At 40.7% G+C, this 22,188-nt stretch overlaps 1 protein-coding gene across 9 annotated transcripts in view; it reads left to right on the top strand.

The window, feature by feature from the left end:
- Positions 1 to 22,188, top strand: part of Map3k13 (mitogen-activated protein kinase kinase kinase 13) — a 151,486-nt gene that overhangs the window by 69,217 nt on the left and 60,081 nt on the right. The window contains exon 1 of one of the 9 annotated variants that reach the window (XM_010624220.3): positions 2,655 to 2,731. The exons of the other annotated variants lie outside the window; for them this stretch is intronic. The gene's annotated coding sequence lies outside the window, so the exon portion shown is untranslated. Of the gene's footprint in view, positions 1 to 2,654; positions 2,732 to 22,188 lie in introns of those variants that run through there. 9 annotated transcript variants of the gene reach the window in all.

Below are 22,188 nucleotides of genomic sequence, written 5' to 3'. Positions count from 1 at the left end.
CCCCACCCCCCCTTCTCCCCTCCCCATTTACAGACACTTTATTTCCATTTTTTCATTTTCTCATATTTTTTTTTCTTTTCCCTTATTCCCTTTCCCCTACCCTTCCCACTTTCCCTACACCTTTAGCCCTTTTGCCTGTTTTTTTTTCAAGACCAAAGATGTTAATGTGTGAGCTGTTTTCTCTAAACTAAAACCTTAGTATTCAGTTTGAATTGCAGTGTTAGCATTTTATGATAAATAAGTGGGTTTGGGGTTGCAGTTTGGTCACTCGCCTCTAAAAGGTTCACCATCACTGGGATAAAATGTATTTTTATTCAAATGTTTGTTTACAGTCCTTTCATAGGGGTGTTTAACCTCCCTGGGATACTGCTACAACTGAGGAAAAGGAGAGAGTACCCAGAGTGTTTCAAATGGAGATATCTGGTGAAGGCAAAAAAGGTTAAGTTACTGTCTGATATGCCCACGGACTTCCCGAGAAGCAGGAAATATAGCCCTGATCAAATATGGTCTTGCGGGCTAGGGATTTAGCTCAGTGATGCCACTGCCTGCCTCACAAGTTCAAGGACCTGAGTTCGATCCCCGATACAAAAAAAATTTATATCCCTCGCCATCTTTGCGTATGTCTGTTATGGATGTCATTTGTCTCAGCCATTGTTCCCTGTGGTCAAGCGAGAACTACCGTTAGGCTGGTGATTTGATGGTTTGGGCTAATAGGGAATGTGACCGCAGTAATCTAATAGCCTCGGTTTGCTGTGTGTCGTGGCTTTCCCTGATGTGATCTTTATTAGTGCTCTTAAGTGAAATTCATCATACTGGCTTTCTCTGTCCCACTCTTATAGAAGCTGAATGCTGTATCATTTAAAGACCTGTTAAATCCATAAATAGTGTGTCTTTGTAAAAACAACATTGTATTATTTTATAGAATATTTGTTAGCTTTTGAAAATTATTCTTTTCAGAATTCTCCAAATAAATAAATTTGTTGATGGACTAGTGTTTTGAATTTTCAGATTTTGTTAAAGGAAAAAAAACTTTTTAATTGTATCTTTAAAAAATTAATAATCTAAAAATTGCAAGACAGAAATCCCCCCAGCCTGCCTTCTTTCAGTGAGACATTGTCTTGCTACGTTGTCTAAGCTGGCCTCAAACTTGTTATCTTCCTGCCTTGGCTACCCTACTATCTACAATTACAGGCATATGGCAATGCACTCAGCTCCCTCTTTTCATTTTTATGTTCATTTCGTCTGTCTGGAGTCTTTTTTATATCTGTTTCACTTCTATAATTGTCAACCAGAGAGGTCTGATGTCTCGTCTTAACAGCCATACTAATTTTATGCAGTGGTTTTATTTAATAGCAATACTTAGCTGTGTGGTGGTGTGGTAAAAGCATCTTCTTACAAAAAAGCAATTATGTATTGCAGAGCTATTCTAAAAGAATGTCCAGTAACTCTACAATTTTAACTGTTTAAAATTTTTAAGGAAAAACAATGTAGGACTTTCTACTGACAGATGGTGATTGTCTCCAATGTGCTCATTTGTATTGTGATTTCCCATGCTGGGGAAATGGTAGAAAGTGAGCAGTTCCAAGAGAATATTTTAGTGAATTATCTGGATTAAAAAGGTTAGAGAAGTGACTGAGTTGATTAAGGATGAAGGACTGAAGAAAGGTGATAAGAAAAGGAGAGAGGACAGAGCCAGGGAGGCAGTGGCTGCGAGGAGGCAGGTACACCTGGAACACCACCTTAGACTGGAAGGAGTGGACCCAGGACCCAGGCTGAAAAAGACTCTGTTAGAGTCCTAAAGGGGGTTGTCACAGTTGCTGTTGCTAAAGAGGCCTCAATTTGCAAAATAAGCCCACCGAGGCTTCTTATTACTGGGAGGCACTGTGCCTGCATTTTTAGTAGCTGGCCTGATGGCCTTTAATGGGACACATCAGGCTCTCTGCAGGCGTGGATAACCATGGATAATTGAGATGAGTCTGATAAAGCTCACCAAAAATACAAAGCCAGGATTGCCGTGGTCCAAAGAAAATAACCTCACGATGAAAGTGAGATTAAGCATTTTGCTAATTACTCCCCAATTATTTCTTCTCACATAACAAATTTAAATACATATGCACATTAAGAAGAAACAGATGCAATATACCTTTGGATATTTCCTGTCTAGGCCTAAATTATAGACTCCCTGTAATCTTTGCTAAGCATAGAAACTCCAGGGAAATACCCACCTGAGGGTGCAGCTGTTAGGGCTCAAAAGCCAATTTGAAAACAAATTTTGCTCTTTGCCAGGGTCTCCTGTACCCCTCCCCCTCCCTTTCGGGCCTTTTGAACAGAACCCTCTCCATCTGTTTATCTGCAGAAAAATAACTGAACATTTGTTTATGCTGCTTGTGTTAATTTTTGAAGCTAGGCCCTAATCTAGTCTTTAAGTGTTCTTAGAGACCTGGAGACAAGATTATGTTTTTTGCAGAACACACACACACACACACACACACACACACGCTCACATAATCCTTTGTGTTGTGTGCGTCAATTTCTTTTCTCCAATCAGAGCTTCTACTATGACCCATTGAAACAGTACTCACTACCTCTTGCCTCCTCTCCTTTAATCAAAGGTCATCTACATTAAGCTCAACTTGGTGACATGAGCCTACAGACCCAGCTGTTTGGGTAAGCTGAAGCAGGCAGGAGCATCTCTTGAGTCCAAGAGTTTAGAGCCAGCCTGGGCAACAAGGTGAGATTCCATCTAAAAGCGGGGAGGGACAAAGGTAGGTAGGTTACCTATATTGATAAGGATTTCTTTTTTTTTCTTTTAACTGAATCTTATACCTTATACTGTTGATACTGGCTTTTGTTAGAGTCCAACTGCTTTTGCTACAGATTGTTTTACAAATAGCCACTGTCTTTTTTTCTGCTATTTACAAGGCCATGGAATGCTTTTGAAAACAAAGAATAGTCACTGAAGTTCTAAAAACCTTGGACCAGCTCTTTCCACCATCTTTCCCTGCTGCCATAATAATGCAAATGAAGATTCTGGCTGATGTCTCAAGGATATCAACACTACCAAAAAAAAAGAGGCAGATACTAAGTGCTGGCTAGGCCTTGCTCCAACGCCATCATCTGGTTTTTGCCTATAATGATAAAGCATGATTACGTTGACAAATTTGAAATCACAGATGAGCACAGAGTGGGGAAAACTGTTGTGAACCTTACAGGCAGGTCAAAAGGTTTGGCACGGTCAGCCTCAGATTTGAAGAGCTAGATCTAGAAAAACGGCAGGATAATCTGCTCCCATCCTATCGGTTTGGCTGCTTCTTACTGACAGTCTCAGCTTGCATCATGGAACTCTATGAAGCAAGATGAAAATACCTCAGAGGGGAAATCCAGGGATTCTTTTAGTAGGAATGTAATACATGCATGTAAATAAAATGACTCACCATATGGGGGAGCTTTGGACCAGGTGTGGAAAGCAAAGGCGGGTGATAGAAGAACCTGGTTATTAACATGAGCAAAGGGTACTGTAAAAGAAGAAAGAGGAAGACACTCTAGGGAATACCTATCCATACAGGAGACTATAATGCCTTAAAATCTCTCCCGTCTCATGAGCATATAACACAGTAATTGTGAAGTATCTGAAATGTATATAACTTGTACCCAGAAATTCCCCACGCTGAGGAATTGTGTGTGCTGAACTTGAAATTTCACTATGAAGAGACTATAGTTTTGAGGCTTCCATCTTCTAAGAAAGCTCTGACATAGGCCTGAGTGGTAGCAGCCAATAATTTTCCAGAGGCCAGGAAACTGACCTTTGTGGCCTTGTTTGGGCACTTATCTATTCACTACTCTACATTACTTTTCATCAGAGGAAACTGAAAAAATTTTTTAAAAAATCTTTTTTGACAATTTACCAAGCAAATCCCTCAAGTAGAAAAAGAAATAGCTTAATGGTTCAGTGACAGGGAAATAGTTAATACTCTTTCAAGCAACTTATTTATAAATTTATTTGGTAGCTAAAATTTGTCTTTTACCTCAAAATTAATACTCCTAGTGCTTTTATGATCTTTTGCAGAAAGGGGCAGAGTTTCAAATTTTTAAGTTATCTGACTTACCCTCAGCCTGGATCAAGGCTCTGCCTCCTGATTTTAGCTCTCCTATTGTAAACAAATATCCTTCCATCTATTTAGTGCTGTTTTTTTGCAGTTACGTCCTTTTTGCGTGATTTCCCTGTTTAACACAGGCCTCAAGCATAGTGCTGAAGTGCTTCTAGTGCTCTTAAGAGCAAGAAGGCTACCATATGCTATCTTGGGCCTTTGCTGTAGCTGTGACAGAATACCTAAGCCTGGGTGATTTATAAAGGAAGATTTCTTTGGGTCCATGGTTCTGAAAGTCCAAGAGAATAGCGCTGGTGTCTGTTTAGCTTCTGGTGCTCATGTGCTTAACCATGCATAGCAGAAATGTGGAAGGGGAAGCAGGTGCTTCTAGAAGAGAGACTGCACAAAAGGGCCAGATTGCTTAGTGAGAGATAATCCATTTCTATGAGAACCAATCTAGTCTCATAAAAAAAGGCATTAATCCTCTTAAGGGTCCTACTACCCAACACCAGTATAGTGTCAGCCAAATTTCAACATCAGTTTACCCAGGGCAAACCATATCTAAATCATAGCATGTGTCTTACAGAGAAAATATGTGTGTGAAATAAGCTTCATTTAGGCACAAGTTATGGACTGTTGACCAGTCATATGTACTATGTAAGGGTCTTCAAACAGAAACACATAAAACAGGGTTGTATGTAAGTTTGCCTGAGAATTAAATTTTAAATTTTACACCTCTGTGAGGCAGATGTCTTTATTATTGTTCCTAATTTCCAGATGAAACCAAAGCACAAACAAGGCAAACTCATCAAGATGGAGCCAACATTCAGTGGTAGACACTGCCTCTAGGGTGAAACTCTTCCATGCTGCTGCACTGCATTCTCCTGTGGGAAGTAAATAAAATTTCATATAAAGAAAACAGCATAGTTCTTAAAGGTCATGCAGGAGTTGGGAGTTCTTTAGCAACCTAAGAGAATATTTCTTTCTTCCTAAATACAGCCCGGGTTTTAGTCTTGCATTTTCAGCCTTCCGCTTTATCTAGTGTTACTTCTAAATCCCTTTACATCTCCAGTTGCTTTCCTCTCTTGTACCTGCACCAACAGCACCATCCTACACACCCTCATTTGGCCCAGGTTCCTGTCAGTAATGCCAGCCACTGCAACTTTGAGGCAAAAAACAGGGTTGCTCCCATTCTTTTTTGTTGTTGCAATAAAATATACACAGCATAACATTTACAATTTGAAACACTTTTAAGCGTACAGTTCATCGAGTACATTCATATTGTTGATGGACAGCCATCATCACTGTCCATAGTAGCAGTTTTTCATCTTCCCAGACAAAACTGCCATACCTATTAAACACCGACTTCTGACTTCTCCCTCCCCATAGCCCCTAGCAACTATCATCCAACTTTGTGTCTTTATGGACTTGAGCACTTTAAGTTCCTTCTAGAAATGGAATCATGCATTTTTCCTTAATATAGTATGTTCAGGGTTCACTCAGGATTTGTTTCCTTCCCTTTTAATGTTAAATAAAGATGGGGTTTTGTTTGTTAAGAATAAAGTGAATATACAGGACCTAAAGAAATATTAGTTAATTTAAAAAATGAATGTAAAGTATCATAGCATTTAAAGAAAAAAACCCTAGCCTTTAATATTCTGCCTGTATGTCATATTGCAAAGTTACCGTTTTCAAAATTCATCCTAAAATTCCCAGTATGGCCTGGATTAATAGAAGAACTCAATAGGATATTTTAAAAATGGGCAAGCAACAGCTAGAGCCTACCATATGTGCTGCAGCCATTCCACTAAATTGCCCCCGCTTTCTCATGCTTTTTTCTGCTTTCATTCCCTTTTCCCTATCACAAAATAAAACAAAATCCTTCTTTTTTATCTCTCCCAGGAATTTTGTCTTGTATAGACCTCTTCAAATGAAAAAGTTCTGTATTTTACTCTGACCATAAAATAAAAGCCTAAACAAACCAAATATATTCTATTGTGTATGACCTGTGGTTCCCCTCCCCCCCCCATCAGGGAGGGGATGGGATGGGCGAAGTGAATCGTGGTCATCAAGAAGGTTTTTTTGTTTTGGTTTTGTTTTTTGAGACTGGGTCTTGCTGTGTTGCCCAAATTGTCCTTAGTCTCTTGGACTCAAGTGATCCAACTGGTCAGCCTCCTGAGAAGCTGAGACTGTAGACACGCACCTCCATGCCCAACTGAATTTTTTTTTTTTTTTAGGATTGAATCCAGGGCCTTCACACTGAGACATATTGTCAGAAATTTATTTATTTATGTATTGAGGCAGAGTCTTGTAAATTTGCTAAGTTGAGCAGGCTGAGTTTGCACTTAGAATCCCTGTTGCCTCAGCCTTCCAGAGTGCTAGGATCACAGGTGTGCACCACCATGCCCAGCTCCCAGCTGAGAACTTCTATAGGAAAATTTCTATTATTATCCTGGAACTCCATGGAGACCTCAGGGTTCAGAATATGTTTTTGAATGGCATAGCGATATTCCCTGCTATGCACTGAGGGTATAGTGGTAACTAATGACTGGTTTGAACGTGTTAGACATAAAACATAATATATAAAATGTATTAGGTATTGGATATACCTAAAAAATTCAAAGAGTTACCTCAGATTATGTGGCTGCTGAAGTATGGATTCCAGGATTCAAAGGTGAACATGGCCCCAGCTCCCTCAGAGCTCACAGACTAGCAAGCAGGGGCGGTAATTACAGAGCAATATAATGCCGTGTGATATGGCCAGGAGAGGAGCAGGTGAATGAGGGGTGTACAGGCTGCTTGAGGAGAGTGTAATTAGAGCATCTAACCCAGACCTGGGGGATCCAGGCAGGTTGCAGGAAGAACGCGTAACAGAGATGAGCCCTAAAGAGTAAGAGTTGGCTGGAGAGAAGGGAAAGGAAGATATTGTGCGCAAAGGGGACAGCACATGCTCAATTCACAGGCGGAAGACCAGGAGATTCAGAGAACCGAAGTGAGTCTGGCTGGTGAATCGCCACGTGAGAGCAAACGTGAGGCAGGAGAAGCAGAGGATGCTAAGAGGGCTACACTGTATTTTAGGAGCAGAAGATTTTGTAAAAGTGAGTGGTATGTGCAGAATTACATTCTGGAGAGAATGGAATATGACGGCGAGACGAGAGATAATGAAACAACTGTTGAAATAATCTATGGATGGTAATGACTTGTGCTAAAAAGAGTTACTGTGATGAAAAGAAGTGCACAAATTCAAGGGGCACTGAAAATACCAAAAGTTACTTTTTAAAAGAATAAAATGATGATTCATGCCCACATAAAATGAATATGCAGTTGTCCATTTTGTGTTGCTATAATAAAATACCTGAAACAGGGTACTTTATAAAGGAAAGAGGTTTCTTTAGTTCAGAGTTCTGGAGATTCAAGAGCATGTACCTGGTATCTGCTTCTAATGAGGATCTCATCATGGATGGTACAACAGTGAGAGGGCACCAGGCAGGAAGCAAGAGGCTGAGGAGGGGCCGGGCTCATTTTATAGCAACCCATTCTCCTCATTCCCAAGAGAGCTAACCTAGTCCACAGGACCACAGCACCCTTCCAAGGGTGGTGCCCTCATGACCTAATAACTTTCCCCACACTCCACCTTTTAAAGCTTTTACCACCTTAATGCCACCGCACTGGGGACCCTGCCTGTAGCCCACAAACCTTTATGGGATACTGAATTCGTAGCAATGTCACATATTTTACTTAATTCATGTTGATGAGGAAAAACAATAAGATGTTACAAGGAAAATCTGAACATACCTATATAGCCTATGAAGAATGCCAAAATGTTGAAATGAACGTGCAATTAGGAACAAAACCACTAATATGCACAGGGCAATAATCAGATGCATTCTATTAGACACAATTCATTTGCATGTCTATGAAAAGAATCAGTTGTGTTACTACTTATTTGCCACAATTTGTAGAGTTGTAAATATCTTAACAAGAAAGGAAAAGTTTCACATAATCTAAGAATGGTGCTAGAGGCAGAATGCCCAGTAATCCTTTTGGATTCAGAGTTGTGGAGATTCAAGGGCATAGAATCAGTATCCACCAGCATAGAACCAGCCCATTTCAAAATATTTCACAGCTTTTTTCCTGAAAAGAAATTTTCCACAGGAATTTGGTGATTTCATTGGATGTGGTGATGGTAACTAGGGAGGGAACGAGAGAAAACCAAATGTAAGTATTCAGGGAGGTTTAGGCAAGTGTTGAAGATGGAACAACGGGAAAGTTTTGGTCAAGGAAAAAGCTGCACCAGAGGAGCATAGAATTGAGACTGTAAACCAGAGTGGCTTACATCTTAGGCAGCAACAAAGGAGAGCATGAGACGACCTGACCGCAGATGGAAGAGTTATTCTCGGTAGTCCTCCATTCATAGGTGTCAGTAGTCCCTCATTTAGACTATTCATTTATTGTGTGTCCCTGATGGCATTTGTCTCTAGACACTTGCTTGCTTAGAGTATGTATTAGTCAGTTTTTCATTACTGTAACAAATACCTGAGATAATCAACTTAGAGAGAGAAAAGTTTTACTTTGGCTCACAGTTTTGGAGGTGTTGGTCTATGACAGGACCTGTTACTTTGGGCCTGTGGCAGCGTAATACATTGCGTTGAAAGCACATGGTAGAAGAAACCTATTCTCCTTGTGACAGGAGATCAAAAGCAAGAAAAGAGATGGGGCCAGGGCCCCAATATCCTCTTCAAGGCTATGCCCTCAGTGACCTAACTTCCTCTCATTGGGCTGTACCTCTTAAAGGTCCCACCATCTTGCAGTAGCATCACAGGCTAGTGCACAAGACTTTAACATCTGGGCTTTGGGGGTGTTTAAGATCCATACTATAGTAGAGGGTGATGTTGATTAAGAGTATAGAAAGTAGTTTTGATTTAACTAAATTGATTTAATAAAAATAAACTCTGAGGACAGAGAGCTATCTATGCCTTGTGCACATTTCTGTTCCTGGAGGCTTAGCATAACTAAGTAGTTACATCTCATAAATATACAGACTGGAAGGCAGAATATACAGAAAGGGTTTACACCAGATCATATAGCTACCCAAGTAAGGGTCCCAGGGCTCCAGCCCAGTTCTGAAGGTTCCACAGCTCACATCAAGACTAGGATGAGAGAGTTAAGTTACACCATCTCGTGAATTTTCACCTGCCAATTATTAGGAAAGATTTAAACGCATTTTTATTTGTTTGTTTCCGGTAACAAAAAATAATTGCAAAATGGAGTTAGACTCTTCATAAAGAGAAAACTTTCCAGAACCTAGTTTAAAATCAGTTGAACCTAATAAGCCATCTACTATCTGTGTAGACGTAGATAAGTTTTTCAGCGTCTTTTCACCTCAGTTGTCTCATCTGTAAATTCATACTACTGAACTGACCTCCAACAAGGTGTAAACATTGAAGGCCTGGGGTGTAGCCCTGTGGTACAGTGCTTGCCCAGCATGTGTGAGGCTCTGGGCTCCATCCACAGCATCACCCATGCACACAAAATTGTAAATAATTGAGTGAGATAAAGTATATTAAAATGTAAGCATAATAGATGCTTTAGCAGATGTTGGCTTCCTTTTCTCGTAAGGTGTAAAGCTTTGAAATGCCTACTTTATACCCAAAAGTGACTTTATTTGAACATGAGCTATATTTAGCACTTAGAGCTTTTGCTTAATTCTTTGGCAGTTTTTTCAATATAATTTCTATAGAAAGAGCCTGTTTCTTGATATGTTTATTGCCTATTTCAAATACTTTACCGTCTTTCTTCCTGTTTTATTGATTTTTCTCCTTTTCTTTACAGTATTCTCAACTTTACTATTACCATGCTTCCAGAATGACACTGCTGGTTTGCAACCTAAGTTAGGTTTGGTTTGTTGTAGTTGAATGGTCTCTCTTATCATTTCTCAGATGCAATAGGCATTGCCAGTTCAACCTCTGTTTGTAATTCACCTTTTAAAAATATCATTACAAACTGGGTATGGTGGCAATGCATGTAATCCCAGAACTCTGGGAGGCTGAGGTAGAAGGATCACAAGTTTGAGCCAAGCCTGGGCAACTTGGTGACTTAGTGACACCTTTTCTCAAAATAAATAAAAAGAGACTGGGGATGTAATTTAGTGTGAGGGCCTTGGGTTCAATCTCCAGTAGCTCCAAAATAAAAATAAAGAACAGTTCAGGATTGCTGTTGGTTGGTTTCCTTTTAGAAATATATTTCCTGAAATCTCATATCAGCATTTCCTCTGCCATTTCCTGAATATATACAAATATACTGAAATCATTAAAAAGAAAATAGATATATGCTCCCAGACTTCTTGTAAAAAAATCATTCAAAAGGGTCAAAAGTGGTATAACAAGATTTGGGCTGTTTCCCATAGAGGAAATGGTATGCAACAAAGGCTCAATTTTCCTTTAAAAAGAATCAGTAGCCCACCATGGTAGTACATGCCTATAACCCCAGCACTTGGGAGGCTGAGTTAGGAGAATCACAGTGAGTTCAAGACCAGCCTAAGCTACATAGCCAGACTCTGTCTCAAAAACAAAACAACAGCAAAAAAGAATCAGTAGTATTTGCTCTGCCCGCCTCACCTGAGAACTTAAAGTTTATGAAATCACTTTGAAGACACAATTTAATATACAGATGCAAGATAATGGTGATGATTATTTGCAGTTATTTGGATATATATCCTAAGCCACAGACCAGTGGGTCACACCGATGTGGGGTACATCTGTAGGTCTCGAATGAAAACAGATTGTGATCTTCTTCCCTCCCTCCCTGGCTTTTTTTTTCAGGCTGCCAATCAAAAGGGTTTGTGCAGAGAAACCCTGTGTAACCCTGGGTGCTCAACCTGTGGTAACTCAAGGCATGGAGACCTTTTCATTGCTGAGTGATGTGTTTGCAGTTATTCGCACCACCCAGCAACTTGGCCCAAGACAAACAGTCCCCATTAGCTCTGCAGTGACTTGCTATACCTGTCATTCATTGTTCTGTTAACATAACATCAAACACATACTGTGCTCTCAGGATGGCATTCCCTCCCTTGCTTTTACTATTAAATTAATTTAATTCTTTAATTGTTTCATGGCCTCTAGAACTCATCAGGAAGATGAGAGAATCTTACACTTGAAACACAAAGTAAGGTACTCTGGGTCAATCCTCTTTACCAAATTAAGAATCTTTTGTACGATTTCTCTGATATATATGTTTCCAGGGAAGAGGAGCTAATCAGTTGTAAGATACTCTATTCCAATTTTGATTGCTTTGATTCCTTATATTTCACAGGATTTTTTTTAATTGCTTAAGAGAGATCATTCTGGTTCAGTTCCTTCAGTTTTCAGATAAGGAAATTGAGGCCCAGAGAGGTTAAGTGACTTGCCCAAGGCCAAACAATTTATGTCACAGCTGGGACTTCTGATTCGTCCTAACTCCTTTCCAAATCATTAAACTGCAAAATTGCTGAAGTCATAAATGCTGTGTAGCATTAAGTGCTATCGTGCAGTATATTAATGTGTTAGTGTGCGACATATTTTAGCACAGCAAATATTTATGTTGCACTGTAGGTAAACTGATTTTGATTTTGATGAAGAAAATCTGAATCTTTTCTGTTAATTACACAGGAAGAGCTCTTTAAAGCCTCCTGAGAAGCTCCCTGCTTCCAACAGGGACTTCATGTAGCCAGGAAAAAAAAGAAAAAAAAAAAAAACAAACAGAGAAAACACGTTTGTGTGACCGACATGCGGGTCATGAGATGTCATTGGTCCTGGTCTTGTCGATGGCAATGTAAATGAGACTGGAGTCGAGCCGGCGCATATGCCAGGCAGATTTTGAAAGGTCACTGGGCTTCCCCTGCCTTCCGGAAGGACTGCACTTAAAGGGAATCTGCAGCCTTTTGTGCGTGAAATTACCAGTGGGAAGCACCCAGGTCACCCTTGTGTTCGAGGAGTAGAGGTGGTAAGGGCGAGGGCAGAGCACTGACTGGGTATGAGAAGTAGGTGACACACCCTGAAAGGGTTTGGGGATAATTGGACAGACTTGGCACAGACAGGGGGAGGAGCACTGTAAATATGTGATGTAAAGAACTGACAGGCAGTGCTGTCTGTCTGAGAAATCTGCAAGAGCCTTGGAAAGGGGACCTGGCAGCATTTCGGGGTCTGTGATCCAGTGGGCTAGCTTCAGTGCCTTTGTGGTTATGATGTAAAATTATTTGTTTCAGGTTTATCAGATGCTTCAGCAAGAAAGACGTTCCCCTTCAAATTTAGACTTTTAATCCCCTGGCCCTGTAAAGGCAGATGGCCAGCCTCTTATTTCCCAGAGGCAGAAAGATTAATCTGTCTATTCCTTGTTTTATCTCACTGTACTTTGTACTTCTGTAATAGGCCCAGAGTGTAGTCTGCCTTCATTTAGGACTCCTGTATTAGGAATTATTAGATGCTGCCATTTCTCCTGCTAGATTAGACTTGACTTTTGAACAGCAGGAGCTGTTTCTTGTTTGGCTGGTTGTTTTTTAAATTATAAACTATGTCAGGCATATGAAAAAATAAACAGCGTGCTATCTCTATACCTTCACATCCCTCTGTGGCTTCTAAAAGCACAGTACTGTGCTTAGCAGGTAGCACTCAGGAAAGGCTTTCTGAACTGTGATACTGACTTCCTTCTTATACTTGTACACCCATTCTTTCTATCCTTCGCAGGTAATGTGGAATCAGAATAATTTTCTCTAGGGACCTAAATTCTCTCTCAGGGTCAATGCAAGTATACTTTGATAGGGTCGGGGATTTAGCTCAGTGGTTCCAGCGCCTGCCTCGCAAGCACGAGGACCAGAGTTCGATCCCCGGTACCAAAAAAAAGCCTCAACTTGTTAGTCCAACAAATATACTTTGATATTCATGGAAATGGTACCTGCTCCTACAGGCCTTTGAACAATGGTAGCCACGTTAGAAAGTCCTAATTGTTGGTGGTTATTAGAACTCAGAGGAAGAAAACGTTCTTTCTGTTTTGGAGACTTAAAGTTTAGGTAAAGCAATGAAAGCAGGGAGTGGTTGAGCAGTGCCTCTGGTCCCAGCTATTTGGGAGGCCGAAGCAGGTGAGGCTAGGCTTGAGCCTAGGAGTTCAAGACAAGCCTGGGCAATGTAGCAAGATACCATCTATTTTGTAAGGCAGTGAAATAATAAAGATTTATGTGATTAGCTGTCCATCTTTGTGGGTTCTGTATCTATGGATTCAACCAACTGCAGTTTGAAAATGCAGTTGGCCCCACAATGGATGTGTCTGTACTGGGCAGGCACAGATTCGTTTCCCTACACACAACACTGTAACAATTATTTAGGTTGCAGGTATTTACATTGCCTTGGTGCTACAAGTAATCTAGAGGTGATTTAAAGTATACAAAAGGATATGCATGTCTTATATGCAAATTCTACATCGTTCTTTGAGACTTGAGCATCCGTGGATTTGGGAATCCTTGGCACTTTGGTATCTGCCGTGGATACTGAGGAACAGCTGTGCGGCTAGAGGGCTGTGGACGTCGCCGCTCATGAGAGAAGTACCACTGTTTGCTATCCGTGTTCACATTGCACACTGTGGCCGTCTCTGATTTGTTGGAGAGACCAAAGAGTTGGATGCTGTTGGATTGAGGAAAGTATAGGAGATTATTCATGTGTGTTAGTGTTGGGGAAGGGAGGAAGAAGAAACAAAGAGAAATGATAAAATGACCTTTGAAAAAGGAATAATTCTGATCACCAAGCTAAGGACAAAGTGAGCCCATAAATTTATAACTCTTCTGACCTGAGTATGATAATTATATGCAGCTTTCCCCCTGTATCTGTCGTTCCAACAATATTTATAGTTCTTTGTCCCAGATGCAGTTTAGCTGCTTCCTTATTCTTATTTCCAGCTGCCTTTCCTGATAGTGTGTGAAAGCATAACCATAACTTATTACCTCCTCACTGCAGTTCCCAAACTTCTGGATTTTAGGCCTTGACTAGTAGCATCTAGTCCTCCACCCCAGAAAACCCTCTCCTGCCATCCCAGCCAGCCAGCCTCTCTGTCCTGTGAATCCTGTCTTCTAAATATCTTTCATATTCTTTCCATTCTATACTAACTTTGTTTCTACGTGCTCCCTGCCTCCTACCTGTAAACGGAATCATCTTTCAGATAGGATCACGTTACCACCTTCACGTCTTTGTCTCTGGTCTCTGGTCCAGAGAGTAAAAGAGCCCTTCAGCCTGCCTTTCCAGCCCTGCTTTCCACATTTCTCATTCCTCTCACTGGCCCTGCCATATTCCTTCCCCTCTCCCAAGAGCCTGGCAATTCCTTTCCCACCTCCGTGTGTTTGCACATGTCCATTCCTCTGACTGAAGTCCCCTATACCTCTTTCTTATTCATCATGGGTGCAATTTTCCCTTCTTTGTACTTCAAAAAGCTTCTCTGATGACATAGCAATTATTTATTATGTTGTTTTAGTGCTTATAATTGTATTACTTTCCTAACAATGGTCTCAATTGCCCTTAAAGCTGAGTTTTTCTTTTGACTCATAATTTTCTGACGTTTTGATTAACTTGAATTTCTGTACTGTTTTCCTTCTGATTGTTAGCTTATTGTCCTGTCCTCTTTTTTGCCTACCTCTGCCATCTTTAAAAGTATCACATTTGGGGGAAAGCATCCAAGGCAGCTAAATTCTTAGCTTATAGTAAGAGGCAGAAGAGAATAATCAGCCACAGCACATGGCTTGGGGACTGTGTGAGTTTACAAGCACATACATGCAAAATTGTGGCGTTTCTTGAGAGGTTAATTTCTCATTAGTACTTTTCATTTTATGGTGAATAATATGACCCTGTTCTTTTTCTCTCAGATATGTGCAAGATGGCCAAAAATAGATGTGAAATGGCCCTGAACTTACTGTTTGTTCTCTCTCACTTGAGGACTTTTTTTTGAGTCATAAATTGCCCCTCCAGACTGCCTATTTTGAAATGTGAGGATATTTATAATTTCCTGCACTTGGGATTCCTGTAAGAGTGGATGAGCCCCTGCCTGCACTCCGAGCTGCCCTTTCCCTCAGCCCCCTCTCCGGATGGCTGCACTGATAGACGGGAATCTCCTAGGGGAGCTCTGTGGACAGCGCTCTGTCCATTACCGTGCAGCAGGGTGGTAATTCCTGGCCCCAGATGGTGACTCCTCACCCTATCACTGCCTATTTACTTCAGGAAAGCAGCAGAGGTATTAACTATTAAGTTGCTTCCCTCCTTTTAAAATAATTGATGCTCTCTGCAAAACAGTTTGTGTAAAAATACTTGTACTTACTGAAATATTTTTCAAAGGTAAAGCTTTATCAGAACATAGATGACATTGGGCATTTTAGTACATAATCAACCACGTGATCAGACTTCTTTTTCTTGGTATAACTCCACATGGAAATGAAATTCTGAGGTATAAATTCTGCTCTGATTCCTGAATTTTCATAGGAAGGTGTCAGCACTTTCTTCTTGGTTGATTGGTAAAGCCTACGGGTCTACCCACTATGTGAGAACCCAGAATATTTGCATTCCAGGTTCTTGCCAGAGAATCTAACCTATAATTTTTAGCTACTCCAGTTTTTCTTTTTGTTTTGTTTTGTTTTGGTACCAGGGATCGAACTCAGGTCCTTGCACTTGCCAGGCAGGTGGCAGAACCACTGAGCTGAATCCCTGGCCCTGTATTTTTGAAAGCTTAAGTATGATAAATAAGGGTCAAGGAAGATTTCCTGGAGGAGATGTGGTCCATGCCCTTCTGCATTAAATCAGGCTTTCAGAATGCTGTTGACTTGGGATCTGTTACTGTAAGTGTTACTTTTCTAGAACTTTGGGAATATCAACTTGTACACAGAGGTACAATACTCAAAAACTGTCCTAGTTAAGATGCCCCTTTATATACTGTGGGAATATTTTTGAGACTGGTTTATCTTCCTCATCTGGGGCATAGCAATGAAAGTAAGGCCTTAGTACAAAGAGAACTTTCCCAGTATGTTTTTAATCTTACTGAGTAAACCTGCCTTTCTCTTTACCTCGATTCCCTGAAAGCCCTGGGCCAAATTTGTGAACTGTCTTTCAAAGTTGCTGATATACAAGTCACTTTTATTTTTATCTATTGATTATTGCATACATTACCTTGGGGTGTTTTTTTTGACATTTTATTCATATTTTCCTTCTCTTTTTTTTACCTCTTGTACTGTATATTCTTGTCAGCAGCTCCAAGTTCAATTTAGAACAAAGCCTACATGGACTTCTAACATGTACTTTTAAATTTAATCTACTTAGGAAGCCAAGCTTATTATAATAAAAACTCTAATATTATCATCTTTGAAATTTTATTTTTTTGATTAAAGATGTTTTTGAAATCTTAAAATCTTTAAGCTCCACAATGTGAACCATGGACAGCATTTATTAGACAGGATGTCGAGGCCAGATGACGCCTGGAAGTCTTACTATGTAATTTAATCCTGGGTGTTGTGTTGTCTGGCTTCACTGGACGCTGAGTGTGCATATATAATCACGTGCACATGTGTAAAAAGCCTAGACCTGATAGGAAAGAGAGAGGGGAACATCATTAGCAGAGATTAGATTTGTCTTTCCAGCTGGGCAATGTGCCTCTGAATTCCAAGGGCTTTCCCCAGTGTAAATTATTAGACTGACTCAGCTGCTGTTCAGTTCCCCCTGGCTGTACTGCTCTTGCTAATGCTGTTATGCTGTGGCTTGGGAGACAAAATATCCTGAGGTTCTAGAGACTATGTCTTATGCATGTAAAAAGAAAAACCTTCCTCTTTCCCTTATTCAGAGCATAGTGGTGCATAGTCTTCCCAAATCAAAAATAAAATGGCGAAATGGAGTTTTAAAAAAAACTGTGTTCCACACTTCAGCTACATATTTGGAAATTGTTGGAAGAATTAAGTAATTCCTATCTAGGAAAGCAAATAGGAACAATCTAATCAAATGAATTGGATTTGGATGTGTTGAGAGTATCTTTAGATCTTCTACTGCTCTGAAATTGATGAAGTCTAAATCAAACAACCCTGCTCTAAAGCAAACACTGTAGCTGTCTCCTGGACTGATTCAGGGCCACAGGGTGGTGTTACCTGAAGTTCTTCAGGGGTGCTGCTACACTAACAGTTATGAAAACACGAATCTTTTAAATACAGCGTGAAGCACAAGGCTGAGCATACTATGCATACTTGCTAATTTGTTGAGTAGAATTTATAGCTATAGAAAATGCCATTTACATTTGCCAATGTATGCTCACTATAAATATAATTTTTATTTATTAATAAATAAATAAAGCTGGAAAACAGAAACAGGAAAGGCTTAGGGAGTCTTCCCTCTGATTTGATTACCTAAAATGACCAACTTAATTATACGGATAAAGTGAATAACCAATTTATCCAATAAAATTCAGGAAAATAAATAAAACGTACAGATAATACAGAAGGTGCAACTAAGTGATTGCTTCAAATCTTTTCAAAAAAGTCACAACAGTATTTTCTTCAGTATTATCCCAATTAACCTTTTTTTCTTCTTCTTCCTTTCCTTTTCCTTTGGGGAAACTGTTTTGTTTTGAGGAAGGTGCTAATGAATGGGACTAAAATATGAAAAGCAAGGAAATCAGATAACAAGGGACTCAGGATCTACTGATGACTTTTCAGGACTATATATACCTGGTACAGAGCCTGGATCAGTGGTGGCAAACCTATGGCACTCGCGCTGCAGCCAGCTGTTTGTTATCATTGAAAGCTCTAGAAGGTTCGCCATCACTGGCCTAGATGCTCAGCAATAGTATCTGCTACTGTCCCTGTCATCAGCCTCAGTAGCAGCAGTAGCAGCCATACTTGCCCTCTGCAAAACAGAAAGTAGCCTAAATAATGTACTGTCTTAATGTGAAATACTAGGTGTAGTTGAGAACTTACTACCTTCTCCTGCTCATGAAGACTTTCTGAAGAGGGAAAGCACAGAAGACAGGGAGAGCCTGTATCTCCGGAGTGCAGAAGAGTGGCATTATAAGAACAGGTGAGGGATTGGCACTTCTCTGAGAAGGGCTCTTGTGCGATCACCACTGCCGGGGAAGGCCAGGAGGAAGGCACGGCAGACAGGTCCACTCTGGGGGTGAATTAGTGGCGGAAGCTTACACTTGAATGCAAGAGCTGCTTTGGATCTGTCACGCTATGGAAATGGAGTAGATTATCATTATAAGTGAGAGTTGGCAACCAGGCTATCTTCACTGATGTGTAACCTTTGCAGTATATAATTTTCCAAAATAAAAATTAAGGAGGGGAAAAAAAAAAAACCATGTGCCAAACTTGCACAGGGCCCTATGCTTAATGTCATGCTGGGCTGTCTCCATTCTAAAATTCTTAATAGTTCTTTTTTATTATTATTATTACTGGTATTTTTGAGGCAGGGTCTCACTACGAGGTTTAGTCTGGCCTTGAGCTCACCATTTCGCCCAGGCTGGCCTCAAACTCATGGTGATCCTCTTGCTTCAGCCTTCTGATTGCTGGGATCTTGAATACGGCATCTCTCATGTTCTTTGTTGTGCTGGCCTCCCAAGTGTTACAGCGAGGCCAACGATGATGTATAAAACTGTCGTAAGCTCTCAGGTGGCGTTGTCACCAGCAGCGCTTGTCGTCGATGCGTTGAGTACTTTCCAAGCTGCACCTCTTTTTGCTCAGAGCAGCAAGCACACTTATGACTGCTGTTGGATTTTAAGAAGTAGCTCTGAAGAATGTGTCGTTGCCAATCAGTGATTTAAGGGAACCTCTGTCTCAGCTTTATGACCCCCTCAAAAAATGCTGTTTAGCTAATAAGGTAGATGCTGTGTGTGCTTATTTATTGCAGCTACTTAAATCCCGAAACTATACATTTTACTCGTTCCGATGACTATCGGCTTAGAAAAAGATTTCTAACCACGGCATATATAGAGAGTGATGCTTTTTATGGGGCCGCATTCTTTTGATCAGAGAAAAGAGACCTGCAAGTCCGGCTTCGAAGCCTTCCATGACGTGGAGCCACCCTGTAGTTACAGCAGGAGCGGTCACTGCTCTCCGCGCACCTTATGCTCTTACTGATCCAGACTGTTCACTCTGCTCAGGAAAATGCCCCTTTCTGCCTGTCCCCCACTGATCTTTTCCTTGTGAAGAATCACGTCTGCTTCCAAAGCGCCATCCCCATCTGTCCCCCATCTTCTACCCTTCCTCCGTTGGTTGGTGTGCTTACTTCCTTCAAGTCTCCTCCTTGCTGCTCAAAAGTCTCTCCGGCTGTGAAATCTTCCCCTGATATTTCTACCATTTGTTGCTGCTCCGTCTCCGGGCCGTGGCTCACACTGCGCCCAAAGGCTCAATTCTTCATCCACTACAGCCACTTGTTTACTTGCCTGTCTGATCTGTCACTCTTCCATCCTCCACCATGTGTCTGCTGAATGGGGGAGCAGATGGACTGTTCTAGTCCCTTTCCAGGATTGCCCTGTGTGTTTAGAGCCCAGCACTGTAATTTCCTAAGGTGAAACAGCTGATCTTGTTGGAAATATTTTTGACTTTGAGAACCGTTCTTAAAGGAATAAATAATAAAAGCAGAGCTAACAGTAGGATTGAGGCCCCCTCCCAATTATACAATATTATCACTCTGGGTAGAAGCTCAGTGAGAGTGTAACGGCCGAAGAGTTTAAAAATTAAGCCTAAGAGGCCCCCAGAGTCACCAGGAAAAATCATCCAAAACAGTTTGAAGTCAGAAAAACAGGAAGCCCAGGGTACCATTTGATTCTCAATATAGCCATTCCTAGCTAGCAATTTAGTTCTCAACTTTTCTTTTTGTAGCACCTTCTTTAATTAAATTATACAGCTATGTCAAGAAAAGGCTTGAAATAAAGCCAGTAACATGAAAGGCATATTTAGAAGCATGCCAAATTCATTTTCATTCTACCGCTTCAACTCTCAGACTAAACCCTAGTTACTGAAAAATTTGAATCTTTCTGTCTTGTTCCCTTGTAGTTGTGAGGAGCACAAGAAAAAGAAAGTAAATCAAAATCTGAAGCTGCTGGAATTTAAAAATAATCTTACTATCTTTTGAGCACCTCTGTGACCATAGCCAAACTTAACTTCTAATTTTGTCCAAGGGTATTAGGCCTATGTAGGATGAAGGAAAAATCCATTAGTTCCAAAGCTTGGATTGTCCAAGGTATTTTAGGTCGGTTAATTCTAAGATTTTAGTACAAGTCATGGACCACCTTAGCCCTAATGTCATTCCAGTATTTGTGAGGAGAGGCCATATAACAGAGGAAGTATAAAGATTTTGTAATTTCCCATAATGATTTTTATTTGAGATAGAGGTCTCACTGTGTTACCTAAGGCAATCTCAAGCACATGAACTCAAGTGATCCTCCTGCCTCAGCCTCCTGGATACCTGGGACTACAAATGTGTATCATAACAACTAGCTTATTTAAAAAAATTTTTTTTATGTTGGATATTGAAACCAGGGGCACTCTATCAGTGAGCTACATCCATAACCTTTTTTAAAAACTTAAAAATATATATATTGAGTCCTGTTGAGACTCAAACTTGTGATCCTCCTGCCTCATTATCCCTACATGCTGAGATTACAGGTGTGCACCACAGCACCTGGCTTCGTATTTTAAAATTTGCTGTTTGACCCATTTTAGCCTGGTGAAGGTGAATGAATGGCCTATTACAATATCCAGTCTCATTCATGAACCTACTTATTTTTCTACGAAACAAGGAGCAGGGAAGGCTTTCTGGGGCAAATCCCTCAGATGAAAGTTAGAAATCAGAGGTGGGGTAGGATCATCCACAAGAAATATGTGTGGGGTAGGCTCCTCACCATCCAGTAGAATAAGCTAAAAAGCTTAATTGAAAAAGCACACCCGGGAAAGCAGAAAATTCTGAAAGGGAGTAGAAACCCAAAAGAGTCCATGCAAAGGATGCTCTTGTTTGATTTCCTTTGGTGAGGGAGGCAGAGAGCTCATGAGCTGAGTATGCATTTGCTTGTGAACCCTGCGGACATCAGTAATGTCTCCCTTCCTAAACGTTCCGCTACCACTAAACCCTAGATCTTGGCCCTCACCCCAGCATGGAGTTTGGAGCAGGACTCTTTAAGGGTGGCTTTCAGATTCTTAAGACTTATAATTGTAACTGTGCTGAACCCTGATCTCACTTTATTCTCTAAACTCAAGGTTATTAATTTTGATTTAGAGACACCCAGAGGTACTTCTGTCTTAGTGGATGTTAAAGGGTTCTGAGTATAAAAGTAATTCTGATATACACATAAATAGCAAGTTAAGACTCTAAAACCATGTGACTGCATAGTCACAAAGTTTGCCACACCGTACACACTGGTAAGGGCCTTAAGGTTTGTCAAAGGCATCCCAGTGAAAGTACCAGTGTCCTTGGAAGCCAGTTTGTGGATTGACAATTCTGCCATTGCTTGGGACGGCAAGGGTCATGACCTTCAGGATGCCTTCTGCCCAGCTCAGCATTGCGGTTAGGAGAAAGGAAAGCCCAGGTCGGTCCCCTCCGCCCCACATGTGGCTCCTGCTAAGCTCTGCTCTCTCTTCTGACCTTGCAGTTTCGTCTTTTTCATACATGTCTTTAATGTAAATAAAATCATGCAGTGTGTATCCTTTTTGCATTTGCGCTTCTTAGATTTTTCTCTTAGCATCTTTTGAGATTCATCTATGTTATTTGTGCTATATTTTTTTCAATTCTCCTCTTATCTTCCTGGAGTTTGGTGGAGGGTTGGGCACAGATAAATGTTTGTGTTCAATCTACTGTGTTTAACTAGAAATCTTATTTCGTGGTTTTAGGGGGAAAATAGAAAGTGGGAGTACAAAGTGAAATCTTCCAATTTTGCAGTTTGAAATTGAACTTCTTTCAGGTGAGAAATGCCAAGGCAAGGTCAGGCGTGGTGGTGCACGCCTGTAATCCTAGCACTCGGGAGGCTGAGGCAGGAGGATCTCTGTGAGTTCAAGACCAGCCTGGGCTACACAGTGAGTTCCAGCTCAGTCTCAACTACACAGTGAGACCCTGTCTCAAAAAGC

Source organism: Fukomys damarensis, unplaced genomic scaffold, assembly GCF_012274545.1.
Source record: "Fukomys damarensis isolate Sample0158 unplaced genomic scaffold, DMR_v1.0_HiC HiC_scaffold_12, whole genome shotgun sequence".
Lineage (NCBI taxonomy): Eukaryota > Metazoa > Chordata > Mammalia > Rodentia > Bathyergidae > Fukomys > Fukomys damarensis.
The sequence above is the reverse complement of the archived record's forward strand: the minus strand, read 5'-3'. Positions and strand labels throughout refer to the sequence as shown.